This window comes from Kogia breviceps, chromosome 2 (assembly GCF_026419965.1).
Source record: "Kogia breviceps isolate mKogBre1 chromosome 2, mKogBre1 haplotype 1, whole genome shotgun sequence".
Taxonomy (NCBI): Eukaryota; Metazoa; Chordata; class Mammalia; order Artiodactyla; family Physeteridae; genus Kogia; species Kogia breviceps.
Window position 1 is genome coordinate 104,744,977 of NC_081311.1, and position 19,860 is coordinate 104,764,836.

A 19,860-nucleotide genomic window follows, 5' to 3' on the forward strand; every position below is an offset into this window, starting at 1 on the left:
TATGAGCTAGAACACTGTTACCCTGTAGAAGGAAAAAAAAAACAAAACCACATGTAGCAATACTTTTGATCTAAAATTTCTCTCTATATATTTAATATACCAAACACATTTGCATAGTAGTTATTATACAATAACTTAAACAAGAAGCTTCTTATTTAACAAATGGTATAGTACAGCAAAAAAGTATCCCAGTTAATCATGTACAAACCAATCACCTGAGACATGAGCAGTGGACATGCACACTGATTCGCTGATATACAGGCAGCATTTTCCAAATGTCCTCTGATACCCTTTATTCAACTGCTACTGACCTCTAAGAATGCTGAATTACCATGCCAAAATAAATACCATATTCATTGCAAACTATAAACACAGGACTAATGTGAACTATTTCTTGCATCAAATTTATTTACCTGAGGCTTTTCCTTTTTTGTTACTTAATATTTTACGTTTCATTATTTCCTATTTATACATTATAGCATTGAAAGTACTGTGTGTTTGTGAGAGTGAGAGTGAGAGTGAGAGTGAGAGAGACAGAGACAGAGACAGAGACACCTAACCCACTAAGGCCTCTAAAGAGTTCCCTAATCCTGGGCCCTCAATACACCTGTTTACGCATGTAAACATGTCAGCAGCTCCTAGTTACTAGACACAACACTAGATGCTAGAGATATAAATATATATACATCTAGCTCTCTGCCCTCAATGAGCTCACAGTCTAGTTGGGAAAGAGACTTTAAATAACTCAGTGAAACAGTATACTAAAAAAAGATATAAACAAACTGTCCTAGTGAGTCAAAGAACTGCTGTCTCTCCTGTCTGTAGCTCATTGCCTAAGTACTAGAAACAACTTCAGTAGCCGCTAGTTCTTTCCCTCTTCACTTTCTAAATTTCTGATCTAGTCTCTTCTATAGGAGACTCCAAAAATGAAGTCAATACTTCATAAGTACCAACAGCTAATGTAAATTGTTTTCTTCTCGTCTAAAAAGGGCCAGCCATGTAGTATATGTGGTATCATCTTTTGGGCTTTGGTGTTCCCCTCTTATTCAGCAAAAGCTATTTTCTTACTAGTTAGGGGTTTAGTGTAGAGCATTTTTAGATGGGAAGGAAAGAAAAAAAGAAAGGAAGAAAGGAAAGAAAGAAAGAGAGAGGGGGGAAAGAAAGGAGAGAGAGAGAGAGAGAGAGAGAGAGAGAGAGAGAGAGAGAGAGAGAGAGAGAAAGAAAGAAAGAAAGAAAGAAAGAAAGAAAGAAAGAAAGAAAGAAAGAAAGAAAGAAAGAAAGAAAGAAAGAAAGAAAGAAAGAAAAGAAAGAAAGAGAGAGGGGGGAAAGAAAGAAAGGAGAGAGAGAGAGAGAAAGAAAGAAAGAAAGAAAGAAAGAAAGAAAGAAAGAAAGAAAGAAAGAAAGAAAGAAAGAGAGAAAGAAAGAAAAAGAAAGAAAGAAAGGGAGAAAGAAAGAAAGAAAGAAAGGGAGAAAGAAAGCTGGCCTCTAGAGTTTTTATCCATCCTTTAGAAAGCAACTGTTTCACATAAGCAGAATTTTCTTTGTAACTGAACACAAACAATAGAGTTTGTAGCATCTGTTTAATGAAATGTTTCAAACTATAATTTGAAACTCATTGGCTATGAAATCAAATTAGTGGATCAAACACCTATATTTTTTAACAAAATAGAATAGTGTAAAAGAGAAGCTATCAAGAGCATGATATAAAAGATACCTCTTAATTGGGGTAAAGCTTAAACATTGGGAAAGCTACTGACTTTACATCTCCTCATAATACCATCCAATCCTATTTATTACCTCATGTTCTCATGGATCCTTTTTTTGGTTGTAAAGAACTGATTATCAGTCTTTCACAAATAAAGTTAGATTAAAAGAGAAAGCACTCTGCAAAGGGGCCAAGACTATAAAAATACAAACTATTAGTCCACATGGGAATACTGCTTACTAGGTAAGACTGTGGGCTCAGAAATCAGACTGTTTTAAGGTTCAAATCCTTACTACCTTTAGGACCTTGGATACTTGCTAAGCCGCTCTGTGCCTCAGTTACCTCATCTATAAAATGAGTTGCTCTGAGGTGAAATGAGATAATACAGATGAGGCCTTTAGCACAGTACCTGACACTTAAAAGTATCTAATAACTGTTAGCCATATTATCATCAGCATTACTGCCTCTAAATAGTCAAAACTGACTTTAGGAAAAAATTTGGAAATGCACATTATGCTTTTATTAAAATATTCTAGTTACACCAGAATTAAAACAGAGTATTATTAAAAGCCTCAGAAACCAGAGAAGTCTAAGAAACAAGAGTAATCCAGTTAGATGGGAAACAATTCATCAGAGGAACAGCAACAATTATAGGTGGAAAGATATTTGGGACCGTATTGAGGAGGAGTTTGCATTAATTTGGGCAAAAGTCACATAGTCCAGGGACCAGCAAACCATGGCCCACAGGCCAAACCCACTCACTGTCTGTTTTGGGGTCACGAGTTAAGTGGTTTTTACAGATGAACATTCTCAATTGATCTGATGAGAGGGGATGCTAACTTTGAACCCTACTTAAGGGAAATATTATCCCATAAAAAATGATTATATTCTTCTCATTACTAGACCAATACAACAAAATATTATATTCAATTACTATATTTTGATTTCATCAATAAAAATTTGTGAAATTTATAAAAAATAAAAGCCTCAAATGGAGTGTCTAACACATGTTAGACAATTAATGTTCCTCTTTACTTTCCCCTAACCCTTCCCTTGTTCAAATTATCTCCTGAATGTTCCATAATGTGCCAGACAAAGAAAAGCAACATGACTCTATCAACAAATAAAACAAGATCAAAGCTCCTGCCCTTATGGAGCTTCCATTCTACTGAGGAAAGGAAAACAATGACATGTATGTTATCAAGTAGTGAGCAGGGAATGTGGGGCAGGGAGCAATTTTAGATAGATGGGGTGTTCAGAGCAGGTATGCCTGAGAAGTTCACTTCTGGCAGACTTGAAAGGAAGTGGAAGAGTGAGCCATACGGCTGCCCGGCCTGGAGTCCGCGCCTAGAAGGTGTTCAGGCAGAGGGAAGAACAGCACGAAGACATGACAAGGAGCACACCAGGCCTGCTCCCGGAACAGCAAAGAGGCCAGCGCACCCTGAGAGAAGTGGGTAAGGAGAGTGGTCAGAGATGGGGTCAGAGAGCAGGAGCCACAAGTCACGTGGGCCTTGGCGGCCACGATGAAAACCTTAGTTTTCACTCTAACACAGGACTCTGAGCAAAGGAACATAGTCACCTCCCTTACACTACAAGTAGTGACACATGGGTGTTCGACTTGCAGCATTTCCTATGGATATGCTACATACAAAAAGCTTAGAATATGGTACAAGCAAGCGACAGTGCTCACAGAAAAATCAGTTAATGTCTACAATATTAAAAATTGGTAACAAAAAAAATTAAGACTCTACCAGATAAATCAACAAAAAATTTACAGAATGTCTGCAAGAAGAAATGAAATCACTGATTTTTTTAAAAAAGCCCAACTACATTATCACTAAAAAGACATTCAAAATAAAACAAAGTGCCATTTATCACCCACTGCTAAGGAAACTGCTGGTAGTAAAAATTGGGTCAGGTCTACAATTCTGTATCTGAAACCTCTGGTTTCAAAACACTTTCAGAAGTGTTTTTTTTTTTTGGCTGTGTTGGGTCTTCATTGCTGGCTTTCTCTAGTTGTGGCAAGTGGGGGCTACTCTTCGTTGTGGTGCACGGGCTTCTCATTGCAGTGGCTTCTCTTGCTGCGGAGCATGGGCTCTAGGCGCCCAGGCTTCAGTAGTTGTGGCTCGCGAGCTCTAGAGCGCAGGTTCAGCAGTTGTGGCGCACAGGCTTAGTTGTTCCGCCACATGTGGGATCTTCCCAGACCAGGGCTCGAACCCGTGTCCCCTGCACTAGCAGGCAGAGTCTTAACCACTGCGCCACCAGGGAAGCACCTTCAGAAGTGTTTTGAACTTCAGATATTTAAATTATAAAGAGGTGATACTGCACAGCTACCTTTTATTAAGTAACATTCTTGGTTGCGACTGTCTAGGTAACACCCTGTGTTAACCATTAAAACTGCTGTAGGGAACCTTAAGAATGTTCACTCTAAGTGGAATAAATAATGTAAAAAGAGCCTCACATCAGTATATGTCAAGTTTGGCTGCCAAATTAATTACAAAAACTTTTGCTTTTCAGGGGCTTGGGGATCTCAGAATTGCATGTAAGGAACTGTTGACCTACACCATTCTTTTGTAAACAATTATGCTAACACAGACCAAAAACCATAAAAATAACCGGACACAAGGTGGGTCACAAGATCAGAATCACCTGAGAGAACTTTTCCAAATCACAAAACCCCTTCCAGTGAAGATTCCCCATTTCCCTTTCCAATGTAAGTAAAACAATTCAGAAATCCTTGGAGTTTGTAAAAATATTTTACTTCCATGCAATAAGAAATATCTTAAAAAGAAACAGACAAAAGGAACACCAACCTTACTTTTGAAACTGATTATTTCCCAAATTTTAATCTCCTTGGAAAACTCATTTATTCTATTCACTCAAAGTGTAGTCAATATTAATTAGCATATATCATATGCAAGGCACTGTGCGTACCAGGTAATACCAGGAGTGAGGTTTGGAGAGGTAGATAGGGGCTGACCATGAGTTTAGATTTTATCTTACACACAGATGTAAAGGCAATTAAAAAAATTCTGACTAGGGGCACAAACTGATCAGCTGTGCATGTCAGATCACTCTGGCTACAGTACAGAGGAGGGTTAAAGAAGGGCGAAACCAAAGGCAGAGTACACTTTAAGGAGACTACTGTAACAGGCCAGACAAGACACGGTGACCTTTTAAAAAAATCATCCTTCACGATTCCATAAGTTGTGCCCCAGCTTCATACTGTCAGGTGGTGACAGGGCTACACCAAGGTAAAAGAGGGCAGAAGGGAAACTCAACAGTGCTGATGGGAGGCAACCGGGACAGGCAAGGAGCAAATGATAGCCACAGCTTACAGTAGCAGGCAAGGCAGTGCCCCAGGCTAGCAGGGCCTGAGCTGCAGAGGGCAGACAAGCAGGTGGCATCCCAGCAGCGAGAAACACACAGTAGGGAAACATGTCTCTTTTCATGGTTCTTGATGAAAGGCACTCCAGCGCTAAGACTGGAGTTCAGGAATTCAAAAGTAGGAGACAGAAAATAGGACAGCAGCAGAAAAGACACAGATTCTGGACTCAAATTAACCTACTTTCAAAACCTAAATCTGATATTTTCTAGCTGTGAAGGTCTAGACAACTCAGCTTTTTGAGCCTCAGCTTCTTCATCTATAAAAAGGGGATAACACTACCTACCCCACAGGGTTGGTGGGAGAACTAAATGCGATCTCATACATTAAAACATCCAGTACAGTTCAATGAATATTAGTTTTGTCCTTTTCTCTTTTTCTTATAAAAAGAGAAGCTACTGAGTTTTTCATCTGAGCTACTGAAATCAGGAAGTCTTTTCCTTGGCCACAAAGTCGAAAAGGCTTATCCAACTAGGCATTAGAGGACTTCAGGTAAAGAAAGTAAGGTAGGTCATTAATGAAAAATGTCTCGTGGGAGCACTAGTTCATACAGAAGAGGTGAAAGTAAGTGAGTTACACAAGTAAAAAGGGCCTAAAAAACTAAAGTAGAGTAAAAGTTTAAATAATTAGGATCAGTTAGCCTAATAGTATACCCACACAACAGAATATGTCACTATATTTACATAAAAGAAGGAAAAAAGTGGAGAGTTCTCTGTATATGGAAGTCAAATGATCTCCAAGGTATATTTTAAATGAAAGAATTACTAAATAAAACATTAATATAGTATGCTACCTTCTACATAGAAAGGTAGGGGGAAATAATAATTTATATTTATATTTTGCTTCTATTAGCATAAATACTGGTAAAATACACGAAAACAAAAGTGGTTACCTATAGAGAGCAGGGAAGGGAGGGACAGACAGACATAGTAGTACTAAGAAGTCTCAATATATGCTTTTTTATATTATTTTGAAATTTGAATGAAGTAGCCACACTTAACAATTGTCTCACAAAAAGGCAATATATACATTAAATTAATAATAAAACAAGATTAACAATGACTCCTGAATGACTCTGAAACTCACCATAAGATGGTAATCATTTGAAATGGGGGCAGGGAGCTAGCCCAGATGCCTCCTGAAGTTCATTCAGGGCATTTCTTTGATATTAGGTGTTGCTACACAGTTTCTCTTACCCATCTTTCAAATAATCACTACAGTTTCTTTCTCTTAATCCCCCCAAAATGTTAAGGTGTATGTAATCTTAAAAAAAAGATATTTTTTCGGGAATTCCCTGGCGGTCCAGTGGTTAGGACTTGGTGCTTTCACTGCAGGGGCCCGGGTTTGATCCCTGGTTGGGGAACTAAGATCCCGCCAGCCGCGAGGCGTGGCCAAAAAACGGCAACAGTTTTCTGGATTCTGTTCCCTATTCCTCCATGACCTAAGAGATCTTCCTTCGTCCCCTCAGGATCAAATTTCTTAGCGTCATCTAGTCTACGTTCACCGTATGTCTAGTTTCCTCTATGTACTTCCTTATCGCACCCCCTACTGTAACTCTTCTGCTACAGTGAATCTCAAACTCTACTATACCTCAGAATAACTGTAGCAGCAGTAGCATTAAGGCAGATTTCCTGTGTGATCACCTCTGCATTCCTCACTCACCCTTTCAAAAAATCTATACAGTCTGAGATGAAACCTGCGGAATAGGTATTTTTTATTCAGTAGCTCGTTGGATTCTGATACAGGTGGCCTGCCTGAACACACCTGAAAACCAACTAGGTAAGGTCATAATAACTTTCCATCAGTCAAATTCAAAGCACTTTTGTTCTCATCTCTCCGCCGCATCTGACACCTTCCTCCATCACCTTCCCCCACACAGCTGGACTCTCCTCTCCCTTCTGAGCCCTTATCCTTTAAATGATGCTGGTGGGGGCCCTGCCAGGGGCCCTCTTCCTAACTTTACACACACTTCATAAGCAGTAACAGTCACATCCACTGCTTCAACTACCATCTATACAACCCTAAATTCTGATACTCTGAATTCCCAACTATTTTCAGGAAGCCGGAGGCTATGCAGTCAGTACAGAGGGAAAAAAAGATGCTTCAACATCATGCACATCTGAATTCAAAATATGTGTTCTGGGGGCTTCCCTGGTGGCGCAGTGGTTTAGAGCCCGCCTGCCGATGCAGGGGACGCGGGTTCGTGCCCCGGTCCGGGAGGATCCCACGTGCCGCGGAGCGGCTGGGCCCGTGAACCGTGGCTGCTGAGCCTGCGCGTCCGGAGCCTGCGCTCCGCAACGGGAGAGGCCACAACAGTGAGAGGCCCGCGTACCGCAAAAAAAAAAAAAAAAAAATCTGTTCTGCTATTTACTTGTAATACGTCCAAAGTCACACACCTTTCTGAATTTCAGCTTTGTTATCCTTTAAAACTGGGAATAACACCTTTCTGGCAAATTTTTGTTTGGATTGAGGAAAATAAAAAGGTTAAATAAGAAGTTCCCTTCCCTTCCTAGCACAGAACTGACAGCATGCCCTGAGGACCCCACCCCATGCATGGGCCTCGAGATGGCAGGCAGGAGACAACTAGCTTGGGGCAGGATCAACTAGCTTGTAACTAGCAGTTACAAGGGGACTGAGCAAGTAAGTAAGTGAACTGAGGACGATGGGAGCCGAATCTCACTGCTTAAGATGGTACTTAGACATACAGAGATGGGAAGACTAGAAAGATAGAAAGAAACCTGGAGTGTTAGACTGGAAATGGATGCATCAGTGTGAACTTTTAAAATATACACACAGTGAGATGAAGAAAGAGATTCAGATGTGTACATATATGCACATATTTCCTAGCTCTGTCTGCCCTAAATGTAATGACACCCCATCAGAAATGAGCACATTAAGCACCCAAAACTTGGTTTCTAAACACCACCTCCACTAGAAGAACTCAGGATTCCAATGAGTGATTCCAGAGCTGGGACAGGAAAAGTACACAGTGAGTCTGGAACATCTTGATGTGCCAGAAAGTAAGCACATGCTCAAAGGATGGGGATGTGTCAGAAAGATGGAAGCCATCTTGAAGGGGCTCCCACTAGCCAAATCTAGGACAATTTAAGCATCAAAATAAAATATAAAATTATAATAACTAAGAAAACCCACTGAATAGGAACAGGAATCCATGGGTATATATTGATGTAAAAAAAGAAATAAATTCACTTATTTATTTACATCAATAAATGAATGAACAAATACATGAAAGAAAGAAAACTTTTCAGTAAAAAAATCAATTAATAAATGCAGGTGGCAACCTTCATAGCAGTGGTTGATCCAGGCAGGAGTCATCAGTGGACCGAAAGGCCAGTGGGCAGAGGTCTGATGAGGAACAGGACATTAACAAAATCTTGGAAATCTTCCCACAAAAGAGTTACCAATTACAAGAGGAAAATGATGACTGTATAATAAAGAAACCCAGCAGAAATGAACTCAGAAAGATGCTCAAGGTTAAACATTGCCAGTGGTGGGACAACACCGTAAGCCTCCCAGTGATACACTACGAAGAGCACACCATTCCTATGGTATTCTTGGCAACAACGCATTCAGTCCACACATGAGCAACTACTGAGTGGACCGAAGTTAAGGGACATCTCACAGAGCAAGAAAAGTCAAGGCCATAAAAGACAGAGAAATATCAAGGACCTGTTCCAAACTAAAGAGACATGACAATTAAAAGCAGTGTGTGATCCTGAACTGGATCTTGGACCAAAAGGGAAAGGAAGACACTACAGGGAGAGCTGGAAAACTCTGAATGGCATCTGGGTTGTTTGTAAATTTTTTTATTAAGGTACAGTTGATTTACAATATCATGTAAGTTTCAGGTGTACAACACAGCGATTCAATTATATATGTGTGTATGTATATATATATACTTTATTAAAAATATATTGATTTACTTTATTTACGGCTGCGTCGGGTCTTAGTTGTGGCACGTGGGATCTTTCATTGCTGCGCGTGGGCTTCTCTCTAGTTGTGGTGCACAGGCTTCTCTCTAGTTGCGGTGTGTAGGCTCTCTAGTTGTGGCGTGCAGGCTCCCGAGCACATGGGCTCTGTAGTTGTGGCCCGCGGGCTTAGTTGCCCCACCGCGTGTGGGATCTTCCTTCTCCAACCAGGGATCGAATCCACGTCCCCTGCATTGGGAGGCGGATTCTTAACCACTGGACCACCAGGAAAGTCCCTATATATTCTTTTTCAGATTATTTTCCCTTATAGGTTATTACATAATATTGAGTAGAGTGCCCTGTGCTGTACAGTAGGTCCTTGTTGGTTATCTATTTTATACATAGTAATGTGTATCTGTTAATCCCAAACTCCTGATTGATCTCTCCCCCTGTTTCCTTTTCCCCTTTGGTAACCCTAACCACATGCAAGTGATATCATATGATATTTGTCTTTCTCTGTCTAGCTTACTTCACTTATTATGATAATCTCTAGGTCCATCCATCTTGCTACAAATGGCATTATTTCATTCTTTTTTATGGCTGAGTATTCCGTTGTATATATAATTACCACATCTTCTTTATCCATTCATCAGTTGATGGACACTTAGGTTGCTTCCACGTCTTGGCTATTGTAAATAGTGCTGCAGGGCTTCCCTGGTGGCGCAGTGGTTGGGAGTCTGGCTGCCAATGCAGGGGACACGGGTTCGAGCCCTGGTCTGGGAAGATCCCACATGCCGTAGAGCAAATGGGCCCGTGAGCCACAACTACTGAGCCTGCGCGTCTGGAGCCTGTGCTCTGCAACAAGAAAGGCCGCGATAGTGAGAAGGCCGCGCACCATGAGGAAGAGTGGCCCCCGCGCGCCGCAACTAAAGAAAGCCCACGCGCAGAAACGAAGACCCAACACAGCCATAAATAAATTAATTAATTAAGTTTAAAAAAATTTTTTTTAAATAGTGCTGCAATGCACATTGGGGTGCATGTATCTTTTCAAATTATGGTTTTCTCCGGATATACACCCAGAAGTGGGATTGCTGGATCTTATGGTAACTCTTTAGTTTTTTGAGGAACCTCCATACTGTTCTCCAGAGTGGCTGCACCAATGTACGTTCCCCACTAAGAGTGGGAATGTTCCACACCCTCTCCAGCATTTATTATTTGTAGACTTTTGGATGATGGCCATTCTGACTGGTGTGAGGTAATATTCATTGAAGTTTTGATTTGCATTTCTCTAATAATTAGCGATGTTGAGAATCTTTTCATGTGCCTTTTGGCCACCTGTATGTCTTCAATGGAGAAATGTCTATTTAAGTCTTCAGCCCATTTTTTGATCGGGTTGGTTTTTGTTTTTGTTTTGATATTGAGCTGTAGGCATCTGCGGTTTTGAAGGTAGTGTTGTATCAATGCTGATTTCCTGATTTGGGGGTTATGTAAGAGACTGCCCATGTTTTGGTTAAAAGCACACTAGATTATTTAGGAATGATAGGCATCAGGTCTGCAACTTGCTCTGAAATGGTTCCGAAAAGTCTAATTAGATGAGAAATGGTGCATTCCTCTGAAATGGTTAGAAGTAGAGATGAAAATGAGAGACCAGAAATAAGATGATTAGGTAGTTTCACTGAAATTTGAGGATCCAATAACAGAAGAGGAAAAGGATTGAAGACAATGTCAAGAAGGTTCCTTCTTTGGGCATCTGAAAGGGAAGACCTCACTGCACGCACTACAGTGAGCCAAGCACAACAAGATGTTGTGGGCTTATCTTCTGTATACACACAGTGTACGTAGTATAGTGTTAAAAACTGGTTGAAGGGCTTCCCTGGTGGCGCAGTGGTTGAGAATCCGCCTGCTGATGCAGGGGTCATGGGTTCGTGCCACGGTCCGGGAAGATCCCACATGCCGCGGAGCGGCTGGGCCCGTGAGCCATGGCCGGTGAACCTGCGCGTCCGGAGCCTGTGCTCCGCAACGGGAGAGGCCACGACAGTGAGAGGCCCGCGTACCACAAAAAAAAAAAAAAAAAAAAAAAAACTGGTTGAAGTTTATGTGTGGGAACAGGAGGGGGTGGGGGGAGGCTCATGGGAAATCCCTGTACCTTCCCCTAAATCTTGTTGTGAAACTAAAGGTGCTGTAAAAAAGTAAAGTCTGGGCTTCCCTGGTGGTGCATGGGTTGAGAGTCCGCCTGCCGATGCAGGGGACACGGGTTCGTGCCCCGGTCCGGGAAGATCCCACATGCCGCAGAGCAGCTGGGCCCGTGAGCCATGGCCCCGGAGTCTGCGCTCCGCAGCGGGAGAGGCCACAGCAGTGAGAGGCCTGCGTACCACAAAAAAAAAAAAAAAAAAAAAAAAAAAAAAGCAAAGCCTTATAAAAAAATATTTTTTAAGTTGCAACAATAGTTCAAGGGAAAGGAAACTGGTTGAAGGGCATTCAGGAGCTCTTTGTGCTGTTCTTGCAACTTTCCTGTATGTTTGAAATTATTTCAAAATAAATTAATTTTTAAAATTCAACGAGCACTCATGACAACCTTGGTGCCTAGCAAAACGCCTGGTTCACTATGGGTACTCAATAAAAATTATTTGGTCTTCCCTCTCCAGTTGCCCAAAGAAGAAATCTTAGGAGCATCATCAGCCTTCCTCTTTCACTACATCCAAATGGACTCTCAGTTCTCGTGAAACTACCTAGTCAGTTTTCAGTTCTAGGCCTACATGCTCATTTCTGGCTCTCACTCTCTCTCACCTGGATCGCTGCAGGAGCATCCTAACTGGTTTCTCTGCTCCTTCTAACATCATTTTTGCACCATCCTTGTATCTCTGCATCATCATCTAGAAGTCAGGAGTTATCTTCCCTCATTTAAATACCTGTAATTGCTCCCAATGTAAACACTGATTTCCCAACCGGCAGAAAAAAATAATCCCGTCGGGGACTAAAAAGATAGGCAGGAGCAGCACAAAGGAAATCTCAGGTATACACACAAAACAGTGAAGTAATTCCTGCGCGGGACAGGGAGGAGATGGGGAGGAAAGTGGAGGACTTTGACTGGACTTTCTTTATGTTTATTCTCAGGTTTGGTATTGGTTTTATTGATTATATACACTGAGAATGCCAGGGGGTGAGTGGGTACCGTCAACTCTTCAAAACTAAGAGCCTCTAAAACCATGCTTTTCCCAATTTGGCACCAAAGAAAATAATAAATTTTAGCACACTAGGACAAGTCAAAGAGATTATTCTAGGTCAAAAGAAACCACCCTGGGTGGGTCCAATATGCTCTGGTCACATACATTGACAGATATCTTATTCTCTGGCACAATGGTAAGCCATTCAGGACACCCCAGTCGGGAAGCTCTATTCTAAAGGTCTTAATACGACTGCGACTGCGCTCACAGCCCAAACAAGGATCCTCACAAGGTTTTATCTCCCACCACAGTCAACACACATATACAAGTACACGGACTCACACACAAAATCAGACACCAACATGCATCTCATAGACAGACCATTTCTCTAAACACACTATGCATCCTTTCATACTTGTCTTTTTGCAATTGCTGTTCTCTGTACCCAGACATCAATTCCAACTCATCCTTCAAGACGTCGCTCAAATGCCACTTCTCCTTTCCCCAGATTTTATTACACTTGTCATTCTGAATTGTAACTGTTTGTTGACATATGTTACCACCCTAGAATTTGAGTTCAAGGACAAGAATCATGTCTTATTTACCGGTATACCAGTGATCCCTATAACAGACATTCAAATGTCTGTTTAATTAACACACAAATGAATGTTCACTATATCATTCCCCAGTAAACCAAAATTTTCAAAATACACTAACTAAAACAATGAAGTATAATTTTATAATAAAATTAGCATCTTTTCCTAAACAAGAATACCCACTGTTCTGTGAGAGACTTGGCACAGAAATATTTAAACCATTATCCTAGTCCTAGAGTTTTAGACTGAGGAAACAAACCTACAGAACAAGCTGTAAGCACAAAGGTATTCACTGCAGATTATAACAGTGGAAACTTTAGGAACAACCAAAATACTTAACAAGAGGTAAATGACTAAATCAGCGGATTGATAAATCACCTGAATATCTAAGCCAATTGTTTAAATTATATTCATGATGATGGGAAAATAATACCAGTTGCTATTTATTGATCATCTCTTCTATTTAAAGAATAATGCTGGGGGACTTCCTTAGTGGTCCAGTGGTTAAGACTCTGCACTCCCAACACAGGGGGCCCAGGTTCAATCCCTGGCCGGGGAACTAGATCCCACATGCCGCAACTAAGAAGTCTGCATGCCACAGCTAAGAAGACTGCATGCCGCAACAAAGATCCTGTGTGCTGCAACTAAGACTGGGCACAGCCAAAACAAATAATAAATATCTTTTTAAATGGAAAAATAGAGAATAATGCTGGGTGCTTTATATATATTATCCTAATCCTCACAACAATTCAAGGGCAAGTATTATTATCCTAATTTCATAGACAAGAAAGTAAGCACAGAGGTTAAATAGTTCGTCCAAGGTTTTTGAGACCAGATTCCAACCCCAAGTCTGTCACCTTTTCCCTACATTGCTCTTCCTCTACAACACAATGTTTCCAATATATTAAACTCAAAATTGTTATCTCTACCATACAACTTTATAAAAAAATACAATAGGACAATGGCCTGGAAGGAAACAAAAATATCTTTTAGAGTAGTGATTAAGGGTGAATGTTGTTACAGTATTTATAATTTTTTTATTAGCAACTTTTTAAAAGCAGAATTGCTTAGCAATGGACTAAATTCATAAGGCAATACAAAAGAAACAACCCCCATTTTTAATTTTTTTACATGTTCATTAAGGACACACAGTAGGTAACATATAAAAACTTAAAAAGCACAAACTCAAACTACCTACATCTAAGCAATCATATGTTAACACCAGGGTACTTATTACCAGGATGCAAAAGCTGATCATTATGACTGGATTAAGCAGCATTCTTCCAGAAAAAAGGTGAATTCTCTGGGAGACTTAAAGAGGCATATGGATTGGAGATAGGAATGTTTAAACTGAAGAAACAAGGGCAGAGGGGGAAGAAAAAGAATGCTTTCTTTTTAAGTAAAAATGAGAAACAGGGTTAGTGAGATGAAGTTGGCAGAAAACCTTTAAGGACAAGCAAACAAGTTTGGAATTAACTGATAAGCAACAGGGAACTGTAATATATTCTCAAATGGTAAGTGGCATGCTGAAAATAAGATCTTTAAAGATTCAAACTTTGTTCCAAGGTAAAGTACTGCCTTTGGTTACACAATGTTTTCACCAAACAATTGGGGGGAAAATACTCCATTATCCTTTATGTGTGCTTTATATCAATACATACACTTTTCAAAAAGAGAAAGTGACTAAACAAAGTCTTTATATAAGGAGTATAAGGAGAAGGGGTCCTTTCAGATATAATGCTTGCAAATATTAAATGCTACTGTACATTCTAATAAGAATCACAGAATTTTAGAGTAAGAAGGGATGCTGGAGATACTCTTTTTTTTTTTTTTTTTTTTCTGTATGCTGGCCTCTCACTGTTGTGGCCTCTCCCGTTGCGGAGCACAGGCTCCGGACGCGCAGGCTCAGCGGCCATGGCTCACGGGCCCAGCCGCTCCGCGGCACGTGGGATCTTCCCGGACCGGGGCACGAACCCGTGTCCCCTGCATCGGCAGGCGAACTCTCAATCACTGCACCACCAGGGAAGCCCTGGAGATACTCTTTTAGTGATAACCTCTTCTTCATCTTCACAAGGGAGTAAGTTGAGGCTCATGAACTAAGTAACTTGCCTAACGTCATATACGTGCCAGCGGCAGATTCAATATCAAAACTCAGATTATCGGGAATTCCCTGGTGGCCCAGTGGTTAGGACTCTGCCCTTACACTGCAGGGGGCATGGGTTCAATCCCTGGCAGAGGAACTAATATCTCACAAGCCACATGGCGCAGCTTGGAAAGAAAGAAAGAAAAAAAAAAACAAGATTTTCTAGGCAGCAAGATCTAAAGATCTAAAGTTGTGCTGTCCAATATTATAGCTACTAGTAACATCTGGTTATTTCAATTTAAACTGATTAAAATTAAATACAATTTAAAATTCAGGTCCAGGGACTTCCTTGGTGGTGCAGTGGTTAAGAATCCGCCTGCCAATGCAGGGGGGACACGGGTTCAAGCCCTGGTCTGGGAAGATCCCACATACCACAGAGCAACTAAGCCATGCACCACAACTACTGAGCCTGCACTCTAGAGCTCGCAAGCCACACTCCTGAGCCCACGTGCCACAGCTACTGAAGCTGGCGTGCCCTAGAGCCCACGCACTGCAACTACTGAGTCCACACGCTCTAGGGCCCACATGCCGCAACTACTGAACCCGTGTGCTGCAACTACTGAAGCCCGCACGCCTAGAGCCCATGCTCTGCAACAAGAGAAGCCACTGCAATGAGAAGCCTGTGCACCGCAACGAAGAGTAGCTCCCGCTCGACACAACTAGAGAAAGCCCGCATGCAGCAACGAAGACCCAATGCAGCCTAAAAAAATAAACTAAAATAAAATTTTACAAACTAAAATAAAGTAAAATTCAGGTCCTGATGTGACGACAGTCACATTTCCAGTGCTCCATGCCACACATGGTTAATGGCTACCACATCTGACAGTGCCAAATAAGAGTACTGCCACCACTGCAGAAAGTTTACCTGGACAGCATGACCAAATGAATAAGCTTCAGAGACAGACAGGCCTAGCCTGAATTCTACTTACCAGCAGTGGGACCCTAGACAGGTTATTTAATTCCCCTCGGCCCCACTTGGGGTAGGGGAGGGGGTAGGGATTAATAATACTTACCTCACATAGCATACCTGATGGCTCTGTGGGATAACACGAAAAGCCCCTTTACATTGTCTGGCACGTAACAGACAATAAACACATCCCTCTGGACTTTCTTCTCTTCCTACTCCTCTATAAAACCTCCTTGTTAAAACATACAAGCACAATAACTCACCCAACTTAATACCTTCCTAGCAAGGTAATCCACAGTACCTAATTTTCATTCTGTTCCCACCAATTCCTTCAAATACTTCGCACCTCTCTTCCAGCGTTTCTGCTCAGGAATAATGAAATGAAGAATGAACGCGGGGGAAACTGCCTCTAATGAAATGGAGGAGAATGTAATAATTTTCCCCTCTCGTTTCCCAACCTATTTTAAATATGATTGTACTGACTGATCATGCAAAGGAAAAGAAATAAATTACACTGCTCCTAGGTACCATACTTCCACACCAGTAGAGAAGATCCTACAATACTTCACTGTATTCCTTCTCACCATCTGGGCTACTAACTGAATATTAAATGAAGAAATAACACTTTCCTCCTACAGTACTTTTCTGGCAAACAATAAAAAGGATTTCCAGAATGCTAAACCAATCTTCAAGGCTTCACAGCTTAATGCAGTAAACTAATTGGACAAATCTAGGCTACAGCATAAACTACTTCATAACATGCATGTTATTACCCAGCAAAACAACAAAATTCAACTCAGTTTGGAACCAGTGAATTTCTGCCAATACTAAATTTTATTTAGGAGCAACAATTCATGCTTAGCCACATTAAGTCACACAGACTTGCCATTTGTAGTGAGGTCACTAATTTTACATTCCTGTTAACTAACAATTAAAGGACAGCTTTAAAACATTTGTCTTTAAACATCCACCAAACAAGATTTCTCCATATTTTTAAAGCTTTCTTGTTGTTTAAAACTGACCATATAAATCTGGGGTGTGGGGAAGGGGGGAGGGGGGGAGGAGGAGGAGGGAGTTCTCTCAATAACAATTAATAACAGTGTCTCCTTGAAATTGTCTGGCATTCTTACTTTGTTCCTTAAAGATAATTTACTCAAAAACACGACCACAGACGGCCCCCCTTAAAGAGCTCAGAATAAGTCATAAACAAATACTAAATAGATAACACTGCACACTGTACTGTCACACTAAAATACAAATTGATTATGTTTAGCAGACAAAACCAAAATATTTCAAGTATACAAATCAGAGTTTAAGAAGTCTACGAGGGTCACATAAGTTTAAAAAAAAAGCATTTAAAAAGTTTTCATTACTATCCCACACGAAGTACTTTATACATTAAAGCTAGGCTTCTATGCCTGAACTGATGAAATCTAATCGTGAGAGTCTATAATTTTTTTAAAGTACTTCTATAATAATGAAATGTACATTGGTCACAGTAGAATAGTTCACATGAATTTTCCTGAGGCTGCATCCTAAGTACATCTGACCCAGAAAGTATTTTCAGCAAGTGTGTTCAATCAATGCTGGTTTTATGCCTCGCCTAAATTAGAAATTGGGTGTCACAAATTTAAAGTAACAGAGTTACTAGGGACATTTGTAAAGATATTCAATTAGAAGATAAGAAAAAAACCACAAGGTTTAAACAATTCAATACCCACAGCCTAGACTCTAAGCAGGTTAGAGGCAATAAGAACGCCACAACCTCATCCACTGCTACTTTGGAGAAACCTGTGATTTTTCTAACTTAAACTTTAACCTACTCAATTAATATTAATAAAACTACAAAAGAGTGATGGCTCCTTGTGTTTTCAAAATCTCTTGCCAAATGTCTGAAACAGATTGGCTAAATCACAAATATTCCCATATACAAAAAAAAGACCATGTTTCTCTTCTTATAAACCACTCAAGATCGTGATATTGTGCGGTCATTGCACATGTCTCAATGAAAAAACGGTGACAGAGATACGTGTGCCATAAAAAAAGACAGACATAAAAATGGCTTTTGTGGTAACTGGAGCATAAATTTATTCTGACAAAAAATGGTGGGATCCACAAAATGATTGCACTCTTTCTCTATGAGTCAGTAATGAAGCTCTGTACAGAAAACAAACTTTTGCTTACAAAAAGCCTTTTAAAAAAAAATCTGTAGACTGAATTTCTCAAATTCAAGATTTAACTCATAGAATATTTAGCTCTATTCCATTAAGCACCTTTTGGGATTTGAATAATCATTTATTTTAAGGTCATCTCCTCCCCCCCCCCTTAAAAAATTGAGAAGTACATAAATCCGGATAAAAACTGCCCTGGCTTTCCACAGTCTTCTTTTTACATAAACCATCCTATACAAGTCGGATATTTTGGCTTTTTGGGTTTTTTCTTCTCCATAAACACGGCTTAAACTGTCCTGTTTCAACTGGGCCCGAGATCCGGTCACATCAAGCTAATGCTACTCCAATCTCTGACTCTAAAAGCAGTTGGCATACTGCAGACGTACCGGTTGCCCTAGAAAAGGCGCTTGAAAATCCTACACATCGCCCTGGTCCACCGTGGTTCGCTGTCTAACGCCTCGCAGGCATGAAGTCTCCCTTTCTAAGTTCCCCAGAACCGTCGTACACGCACGCGTGCCACTGTAAACCGCTTCATCTTAAGGCAACCCTGGGACACGCATCCTCACGTCCTCAACTTTTCCTTCTGGCTCAACTGCAGATACCTAAATACAAGTATGCACCGGCAGAATCATAAAAGGCTTAAAACTTCAAGGGTAGGGACGGTACGTCCATGCAGGAAGCGCTCAAAACGAGCCAATTTTTTTAAAAAAAGAATCCTACCAGCAATGGAAAACTCAGAAGACTCAAAAACCTCACCTCGAGTTTAGGGGCCGTGGAACATTCCATCCCCTCTCCCCCGGCTGCCCCACAACAGAGACTGCAACCAAAACCCGCAGGAGGTCGGAGAGCAAAGGCCCCGCGAAGAAAGGGAGGGGGCAAAAAGCATCATCTTCCCCTGACATCCGGCCGCAGGTACCAGACTCGCGCGCCACGCAGGGCCGGCCGCCGGCGGGGACCCAGAGCCTCTTACCTTCGTGCCCCAGCCGCGTCCTCCCGGCTGCAGAAGAAAAGCCTGGAGGCCCGGCCGCGCCGCCCCCGGGGCTCCCTCAGCGCCCGCCCAGCAGCCGGCGCCGCAGCGGCCGCGCCACGGCCCCGAGCCGCCGGCACCACCTCATACTGCGGGGCTGCCGCGCGCTCCCGCACCTCCCTGCGGGGACGAGCTAATCCAGCCCCGCAGCGGGGCCGCAGGGGAAGCGGCCCGGGGACCCCGGCGTCCTGAGAGAACAATGTGGGGCCGCGAGGAGGACGAGCGGAACAGCGCTGCGCGAGCGGGCGGGCGGCAATCCCGGGCAGCGTTTGTGTGTGAGCGTGCAACGGGCGCTCGGCCCCTCCCTCCTCCGCCTCCTCCTCCTCCTCCTCCTCCCTCTCCTCCTCCTCCTCCGTCTCCTCCTCCCTCAAGCACACCCCGTCTCCCAGGCCACAGCATAGCAACCGAACATGGCGGCTGCGCAGACGCCGCCAGTCAGCGGCCGGGAGCAGCGGCGGCGGCCACGGGAGGCGATCTCGCGAGAGGCGAGGCCAAGCCCCCTCCCGCCGTCGCGGGCTGGAAGCGGCTGCACAAGCCGGAGCGCGGGGGACGCGCAGGTGCGAGGGAGGCGGGACCTGGGTAGGTGGGAGGGGCTGGAGGAGGGAGCGGAGCGCCGTGGCTCCACCCCGTGGCCCCGCGGCGGTTGGTCACCGAAACTGCGAATGCCTGCCTCCCCCGCGGCTGGTCCGACTGACCTGAGGGACCCCGCCGAGGGGCAAAAACCCACGTTTAAAGAGGAAAACCAGACCTCTTGGCCCCAGGTGGTCCGCACTTTAATGCTGAAAGAGGATACAGGTTTAGGATGCAGTTTTGAATCATTTCCTCTTCTAAAT

The 19,860-nt window shown here is 42.3% G+C and overlaps 1 protein-coding gene across 5 annotated transcripts in view; it reads right to left on the minus strand.

Annotated features, from left to right (window-relative positions):
* The window catches only part of PTPN4 (protein tyrosine phosphatase non-receptor type 4), a 198,307-nt gene extending 178,960 nt beyond the window's left edge, over nucleotides 1-19,347 (minus strand). For 4 of the 5 annotated variants that reach the window (XR_010839098.1, XM_067025896.1, XM_059054910.2 and 1 more), the window contains exon 1: nucleotides 18,971-19,347. The gene's annotated coding sequence lies outside the window, so the exon portion shown is untranslated. The remainder of the gene's footprint in view (nucleotides 1-18,970) is intronic. The other variant, XM_059054912.2, reaches the window with a different exon arrangement.
* Nucleotides 19,348-19,860: the final 513 nt, after the last annotated feature.